Source organism: Salvelinus alpinus, chromosome 1 (genome assembly GCF_045679555.1).
Source record: "Salvelinus alpinus chromosome 1, SLU_Salpinus.1, whole genome shotgun sequence".
Classification (NCBI taxonomy): domain Eukaryota; kingdom Metazoa; phylum Chordata; class Actinopteri; order Salmoniformes; family Salmonidae; genus Salvelinus; species Salvelinus alpinus.
In genome coordinates this window covers 8,426,946-8,436,241 of record NC_092086.1, presented here as the reverse complement: position 1 = coordinate 8,436,241, position 9,296 = coordinate 8,426,946, and the positions used below count along the sequence as shown (strand labels likewise).

General features: G+C 41.6%; 1 pseudogene; it reads left to right on the top strand.

Annotated features, from left to right (window-relative positions):
- The first annotated feature begins 7,040 nt into the window (after positions 1–7,040).
- LOC139567721 (protein jagunal homolog 1-B-like) lies at positions 7,041–8,405 on the top strand (annotated as a pseudogene).
- The last annotated feature ends 891 nt before the right edge of the window (positions 8,406–9,296 follow it).

Here is a 9,296-nt window from a genome sequence, read left to right as displayed (position 1 = left end):
GTTTTCGCTCTCCTGCGCCTGACTTCTCTGCCACCAGTACGCACATTGTTACACACACACGCATTTGTGTTTATGCAGGTGGGGACATCTGTTCTCTCATCACATTCTGTGGACACCACTTTCCTGACAATCTGGCAACCTGACAGGACAAAAACATCAAATCTCAATAAAAATCTATAATGAATACACCCCTTCAAATGTAAATGATTCATTAAAATAAGGGTGGATGACATTGTTCCTGCCAACTAGTACCATCTGGGGACAATAGTGTAGGCAATTTTTTTTTAGGGCACAAGGGGAAGATGGCTTCTAATCTAGATAAGTTTGTATTGGTAGAACCGTCTGGCCTTTCAGCATATCAACTAGAGAACCAACTAGAGAATGTTGCCGGGCGTTCTATTTAGCATATGCATCAGATGCATTTCAACCTGCAAGGTGTGCAAACATGCTTCATAATTAAATGCTTTATAAATAGTGCATAAACTATTGTAAATGATTAATTGCATGAAGAAATATTAATGGGAATATATCAATAAAAAAACAAGTTATTTTTTTAGAGTCAAGGATGTTTTGTATAATTCTACTGTCCTAGAAACACGTAGGCCTTGAACCTATTTTAGTTTCCCTTACAATAAAACACTACAGTGGAATCCATTTGATCAACTTTATTTATAGGTTCCATTAGAAATAGAGTTATAGTCATTAATAAAGTCCAGTTCTAACAGAAACTAACAGATAATAATAACACTATAACCAGCCAGGTGATTAGTTATAGTCATTAATAATAACACTATAACCAGCCAGGTGATTAGTAATAGAGTTATAGTCATTAATAATAACACTATAACCAGCCAGGTGATTAGTAATAGAGTTATAGTCATTAATAATAACACTATAACCAGCCAGGTGATTAGTTATAGAGTTATAGTTAGTCATTAATAATAACACTATAACCAGCCAGGTGATTAGTTATAGAGTTATAGTTAGTCATTAATAATAACACTATAACCAGCCAGGTGATTAGTTATAGAGTTATAGTTAGTCATTAATAATAACACTATAACCAGCCAGGTGATTAGTAATAGAGTTATAGTCATTAATAATAACACTATAACCAGCCAGGTGATTAGTTATAGTCATTAATAATAACACTATAACCAGCCAGGTGATTAGTAATAGAGTTATAGTCATTAATAATAACACTATAACCAGCCAGGTGATTAGTAATAGAGTTATAGTCATTAATAATAACACTATAACCAGCCAGGTGATTAGAAATAGTTATAGTCATTAATAATAACACTATAACCAGCCAGGTGATTAGTAATAGTTATAGTCATTAATAATAACACTATAACCAGCCAGGTGATTAGTAATAGAGTTATAGTCATTAATAATAACACTATAACCAGCCAGGTGATTAGTAATAGTTATAGTCATTAATAATAACACTATAACCAGCCAGGTGATTAGTAATAGTTATAGTCATTAATAACAACACTATAACCAGCCAGGTGATTAGTTATAGAGTTATAGTCATTAATAATAACACTATAACCAGCCAGGTGATTAGTAATAGTTATAGTCATTAATAATAACACTATAACCAGCCAGGTGATTAGTAATAGTTATAGTCATTAATAACAACACTATAACCAGCCAGGTGATTAGTAATAGTCATTAATAATAACAATATAACCAGCCAGGTGATTAGTAATTGTCATTAATAATAACACTATAACCAGCCAGGTGATTAGTAATAGTCATTAATAATAACAATATAACCAGCCAGGTGATTAGTAATAGTCATTAATAATAACAATATAACCAGCCAGGTGATTAGTAATAGAGTTATAGTCATTAATAATAACACTATAACCAGCCAGGTGATTAGTAATAGTCATTAATAATAATACTATAACCAGCCAGGTGATTAGTAATAGAGTTATAGTCATTAATAATAACACTATAACCAGCCAGGTGATTAGTAATAGAGTTATAGTCATTAATAATAACACTATAACCAGCCAGGTGATTAGAAATAGTTATAGTCATTAATAATAACACTATAACCAGCCAGGTGATTAGTAATAGTCATTAATAATAATACTATAACCAGCCAGGTGATTAGTAATAGAGTTATAGTCATTAATAATAATACTATAACCAGCCAGGTGATTAGTAATAGAGTTATAGTCATTAATAATAACACTATAACCAGCCAGGTGATTAGTTATAGAGTTATAGTCATTAATAATAACACTATAACCAGCCAGGTGATTAGTCATAGAGTTATAGTCATTAATAAGGTTAATTTATTTGTTGTATTCCTGAAAAAAAGCACCAGTGCATGAACAGTTGTAAAGGATTAATTGCATAAAGAAATATTTGTGTAAATATATTCATGACAAGATATAAAAATAGTATTTTGTTGATTGAATCAGACACTGTATTGTGCCCTTACACCCATCTTCTCTTTACACATGAATCAATCACGTCTTCTCTTTACGTTTCGGGTCCACAGTCAGCTTCGGGGATTTGTGTGAACAAGCCCCATAAACAAATCAGTTGCACTGCCAACAGTTTTCATGGGCCTTGCAGGACCTGCTGTCTCCTTGGTGCTGTGGAGCTGGGGGAAGAGGGAGAGCAGGACCTGCTGCCTGCTTGGAGCTGTGGTGCTTGGGGAAGAGGGAGAGCAGGACCTGCTGCCTGCTTGGAGCTGTGGTGCTTGGGGAAGAGGGAGAGCAGGACCTGCTGCCTGCTTGGAGCTGTGGTGCTTGGGGAAGAGGGAGAGCAGGACCTGCTGCCTGCTTGGTGCTGTGGTGCTTGGGGAAGAGGGAGAGCAGGACCTGCTGCCTGCTTGGAGCTGTGGTGCTTGGGGAAGAGGGAGAGCAGGACCTGCTGCCTGCTTGGTGCTGTGGTGCTTGGGGAAGAGGGAGAACAGGACCTGCTGTCTGCTTGGAGCTGTGGTGCTTGGGGAATAGGGAGAGCAGGACCTGCTGTCTGTTTGGTGCTGTGGTGTTTGGGGAAGAAGGAAAACAGGACCTGCTGTCTGCTTGGTGCTGTAGCTTTTTTATTGGCATTCATGTGGTTCTCATGAAGCTCACATGCCAGATCCAGTGGGATGCATGGTGCTGAGGATGCAAACATTTATTTATTTTACATCTGTACACCGTGAGTGTTGCTTTACCACTCGCCATCACCGATGTGGAGTAGAGCTCCTCTGGTATGTTGTTTTGTGCAGAGGGGGGGGGGGGGGGGGGTCAGCTCTCGCCTTTATTTGTTCACTATTCCCGAGAAGGCTCATCTTCTTTGCAGTCAACAAGTCTGCCAGGTTAATTAATGTGAAGAAGTTGACGATGGTCATATTCCTGCCTTTGTCCATGTAAGGCTCCAAGATGTTTCAACACCAGTCTCTCACGCGCCTGGTTTCATCTTTCACCAGATATGGAAACCATTGAGCAAGTACTTGGTTTCCACATTGGCACAAACAAAAACTTAACTGAAATCACATGCACCATTATTCGTTTATTTCTGGTTGCTGGCGCCCATTCATCCATTAACAACAGAATAGCATATTTTAATGTTACGTTTATTATGTTACTAGTTTTTGCTTAGTTGCCAGATCAATGCTGCCGAGTGGTCATGTACTGAATGCAGGGACAGCACGAATATTCTTGGAAAAAGATGCACCTCTTAAATTCAGTTATTTGTCAAAGGTAAGTGTCATAAAAAGTGCAGAATATGCTTTTACAGATACCAACTATTTCAGATACCAAAGCGATTTTCAACTTGTGCAATCTTTAAGTCTCAATGCATTGAAGTATACAGGACACTCCCTAACAGGACATTCCCTCCGTTAGTAAGTCTCATTGAAGTATACAGGACACTCCCTAACAGGACATTCCCTCCGTTAGTAAGTCTCAATGCATTGAAGTATACAGGACACTCCCTAACAGGACATTCCCTCCATTAGTAAGTCTCATTGAAGTATACAGGACACTCCCTCCTAACAGGACACTCCCTAACAGGACACTCCCTAACAGGACATTCCCTCCGTTAGTAAGTCTCAATGCATTGACGTATACAGGACACTCCCTAACAGGACACTCCCTAACAGCACATTCCCTCCGTTAGTAAGTCTCAATGCATTGAAGTATACAGGACACTCCCTAACAGGACACTCCCTAACAGGACACTCCCTAACAGGACACTGTGTATTTCTTCCTTCTGTTTCTATTTCTATTGTTGATCTTTAACTCTGCGTTGTTGGAAAATTACCCATAAGTCAGCATTTCACTATTAGTCTACACTTGTTGTTTACGAAGCATGTGACAAATAAAAAGTGGTTTGATTTTGTGTCTACTTTCAACTGCCATGTTCACCAGTCTTCCTCAATGTGTGGAGGGGTCTCAGAGTCAGTGATCACATCTCAGTCAGATGTTTAACATTAGTGGAGGGGTCTCAGGATATACACTGACTGGTAACAGTGAGATGTTGGTATTAGTGGAGGGTTCTCAGGATATACACTGACTGGTAACAGTGAGATGTTGGTATTAGTGGAGGGTCTCAGGATATACACTGACTGGTAACAGTGAGATGTTGGTATTAGTGGAGGGTCTCAGGATATACACTGACTGGTAACAGTGAGATGTTTAACATTAGTGGAGGGTCTCAGGATATACACTGACTGGTAACAGTGAGATGTTGGTATTAGTGGAGGGTTCTCAGGATATACACTGACTGGTAACAGTGAGATGTTGGTATTAGTGGAGGGTCTCAGGATATACACTGACTGGTAACAGTGAGATGTTGGTATTAGTGGAGGGTCTCAGGATATACACTGACTGGTAACAGTGAGATGTTGGTATTAGTGGAGGGGTCTCAGGATATACACTGACTGGTAACAGTGAGATGTTTAACATTAGTGGAGGGATCTCAGGATATACACTGACTGGTAACAGTGAGATGTTTAACATTAGTGGAGGTTCTCAGGATATACACTGACTGGTAACAGTGAGATGTTGGTATTAGTGGAGGGGTCTCAGGATATACACTGACTGGTAACAGTGAGATGTTGGTATTAGTGGAGGGGTCTCAGGATATACACTGACTGGTAACAGTGAGATGTTTAACATTAGTGGGGGGGTCTCAGGATATACACTGACTGGTAACAGTGAGATGTTGGTATTAGTGGAGGGGTCTCAGGATATACACTGACTGGTAACAGTGAGATGTTGGTATTAGTGGAGGGGTCTCAGGATATACACTGACTGGTAACAGTGAGATGTTTAACATTAGTGGAGGGTCTCAGGATATACACTGACTGGTAACAGTGAGATGTTTAACATTAGTGGAGGGGTCTCAGGATATACACTGACTGGTAACAGTGAGATGTTGGTATTAGTGGAGGGTCTCAGGATATACACTGACTGGTAACAGTGAGATGTTTAACATTAGTGGAGGGTCTCAGGATATACACTGACTGGTAACAGTGAGATGTTGGTATTAGTGGAGGGGTCTCAGGATATACACTGACTGGTAACAGTGAGATGTTTAACATTAGTGGAGGGGTCTCAGGATATACACTGACTGGTAACAGTGAGATGTTGGTATTAGTGGAGGGTCTCAGGATATACACTGACTGGTAACAGTGAGATGTTGGTATTAGTGGAGGGGTCTCAGGATATACACTGACTGGTAACAGTGAGATGTTTAACATTAGTGGAGGGTCTCAGGATATACACTGACTGGTAACAGTGAGATGTTGGTATTAGTGGAGGGGTCTCAGGATATACACTGACTGGTAACAGTGAGATGTTGGTATTAGTGGAGGGTCTCAGGATATACACTGACTGGTAACAGTGAGATGTTTAACATTAGTGGAGGGTCTCAGGATATACACTGACTGGTAACAGTGAGATGTTGGTATTAGTGGAGGGGTCTCAGGATATACACTGACTGGTAACAGTGAGATGTTTAACATTAGTGGAGGGTCTCAGGATATACACTGACTGGTAACAGTGAGATGTTGGTATTAGTGGAGGGTCTCAGGATATACACTGACTGGTAACAGTGAGATGTTTAACATTAGTGGAGGGTCTCAGGATATACACTGACTGGTAACAGTGAGATGTTGGTATTAGTGGAGGGGTCTCAGGATATACACTGACTGGTAACAGTGAGATGTTGGTATTAGTGGAGGGTCTCAGGATATACACTGACTGGTAACAGTGAGATGTTTAACATTAGTGGAGGGTTCTCAGGATATACACTGACTGGTAACAGTGAGATGTTGGTATTAGTGGAGGGTCTCAGGATATACACTGACTGGTAACAGTGAGATGTTGGTATTAGTGGAGGGGTCTCAGGATATACACTGACTGGTAACAGTGAGATGTTGGTATTAGTGGAGGGTCTCAGGATATACACTGACTGGTAACAGTGAGATGTTGGTATTAGTGGAGGGTCTCAGGATATACACTGACTGGTAACAGTGAGATGTTGGTATTAGTGGAGGGTCTCAGGATATACACTGACTGGTAACAGTGAGATGTTGGTATTAGTGGAGGGGTCTCAGGATATACACTGACTGGTAACAGTGAGATGTTGGTATTAGTGGAGGGTCTCAGGATATACACTGACTGGTAACAGTGAGATGTTGGTATTAGTGGAGGGTCTCAGGATATACACTGACTGGTAACAGTGAGATGTTTAACATTAGTGGGGGGGTCTCAGGATATACACTGACTGGTAACAGTGAGATGTTGGTATTAGTGGAGGGGTCTCAGGATATACACTGACTGGTAACAGTGAGATGTTTAACATTAGTGGGGGGGTCTCAGGATATACACTGACTGGTAACAGTGAGATGTTGGTATTAGTGGAGGGTCTCAGGATATACACTGACTGGTAACAGTGAGATGTTGGTATTAGTGGAGGGTCTCAGGATATACACTGACTGGTAACAGTGAGATGTTTAACATTAGTGGAGGGTCTCAGGATATACACTGACTGGTAACAGTGAGATGTTTAACATTAGTGGAGGGTCTCAGGATATACACTGACTGGTAACAGTGAGATGTTGGTATTAGTGGAGGGTCTCAGGATATACACTGACTGGTAACAGTGAGTGAAGGGCTAACATGGCTCTTCAGCCCTTTTTAATGTGCACATGATCTGGCTCCTCTTAGCTGCCCAGTTGACGGTGAGCCAGCTGAACCTGGTGTCCCACAGAGTGGTGGCTGCTCCCTACCAGTGGGAGTACCCCTATCTGCTCAGTATCATCCCCTCCCTCTTCAGCTTCATGGCCCTGCCCAAAAACAACATCAGCTACCTGGTGATCTCCATGATCAGTGCTGGCCTCTTCTGCATAGCGCCGCTCATCTACGGGGGTGTGGAGATGTTCCCGGAGGCCCAGCAACTGTACCGCCACGGCAAGGCCTTCCGCTTCATCTTCTGCTTCTCTGCTGTGTCCGTCATGTAGCTGGTGATGGTGATGGTGGTGCAGGTGCACGGCTGGCAGATCTACTACAGCAAGAAGCTGCTGGACGCCTGGTTCACCTCCACACAAGACAAGAAGAAGAAATTAGAACAGAGGAGGACTTCATTATTGAAACATCTGACAAAGAACAACTAGTGCTGCCTGCCCCCTGTCTGCCACTACTTCTAGGCTTATCTTCCATCTATATTTGAATTCCCCCTCTCACCATCCCTAATTGAGAGTTGTAGGACAAATTGGAATCCTTTATACCACTCAGGAGGCTGTTCTGTCCTCCTCTCAGTAGCTGAGAGTGACTTATGAAATTAATTGGGGCCCCCCAGGTCGGTAATTTGAGCATGATTACTACAAGGTTAGATAGCTGGATAGATTATTTTACCAACATAACATATTAATCCAATGCTTTTAGATTTGTGGGTGAAGTAGTGAACGAGTGTACAGTTCAGGAGGAAGGTGATATTATTGGGACATACCCACAGACTAGGTCAGGCCATGATGTGGCCTCAATGAGAGGAGCCATCCAGGACTGTAAAAGAACAGGAAAAGGGTTCAGAGATGGAAAGAGCAGTGGTCAGATTGAGTCCATGTGGTTGTGTGCTGCTGTCAGATTCAGTCCATGTGGTTGTGTGCTGCTGTCAGATTCAGTCCATATGGTTGTGTGCTGCTGTCAGATTCAGTCAATGTGGTTGTGTGCTGCTGTCAGATTCAGTCCATGTGGTTGTGTGCTGCTGTCAGATTCAGTCCATATGGTTGTGTGCTGCTGTCAGATTGAGTCCATATGGTTGTGTGCTGCTGTCAGATTCAGTCCATATGGTTGTGTGCTGCTGCACATTTTAATGTTGACAGTACTCAACAATTCAATTGTTTATAAATTAGATGTATATTGTTAAATAACAATAAAATAGCTCTGCTGCGGCAGCTTTGCATCTATTGTCCATTACTTAATTAATTACATGAATGAATGATAATTCACCACTGTCATTACAGAAAATACGTTTAATGTTGTCAGGTTTGACAGCAGCTGAAAAGATGTTGGGACTAAGATGTCTACCACCACACCTCATTGGATCAGTACTTTATACACTGTTAGGATCCATGGGTCTACCACCTCACCTCATTGGATCAGTACTTTATACACTGTTAGGATCCATGGGTCTACCACCACACCTCATTGGATCAGTACTTTATACACTGTTAGGATCCATGGGTCTACCACCTCACCTCATTGGATCAGTACTTTATACTAGGATCCATGGGTCTACCACCTCACCTCATTGGATCAGTACTTTATACACTGTTAGGATCCATGGGTCTACCACCACACCTCATTGGATCAGTACTTTATACACTGTTAGGATCCATGGGTCTACCACCTCACCTCATTGGATCAGTACTTTATACTAGGATCCATGGGTCTACCACCTCACCTCATTGGATCAGTACTTTATACACTGTTAGGATCCATGGGTCTACCACCACACCTCATTGGATCAGTACTTTAAACTAGGATCCATGGGTCTACCACCTCACCTCATTGGATCAGTACTTTATACACTGTTAGGATCCATGGGTCTACCACCTCACCTCATTGGATCAGCACTTTATACTAGGATCCATGGGTCTACCACCACACCTCATTGGATCAGCACTTTATACTAGGATCCATGGGTCTACCACCACACCTCATTGGATCAGTACTTTATACACTGTTAGGATCCATGGGTCTACCACCACACCTCATTGGATCAGTACTTTATACTAGGATCCATGGGTCTACCACCACACCTCATTGGAT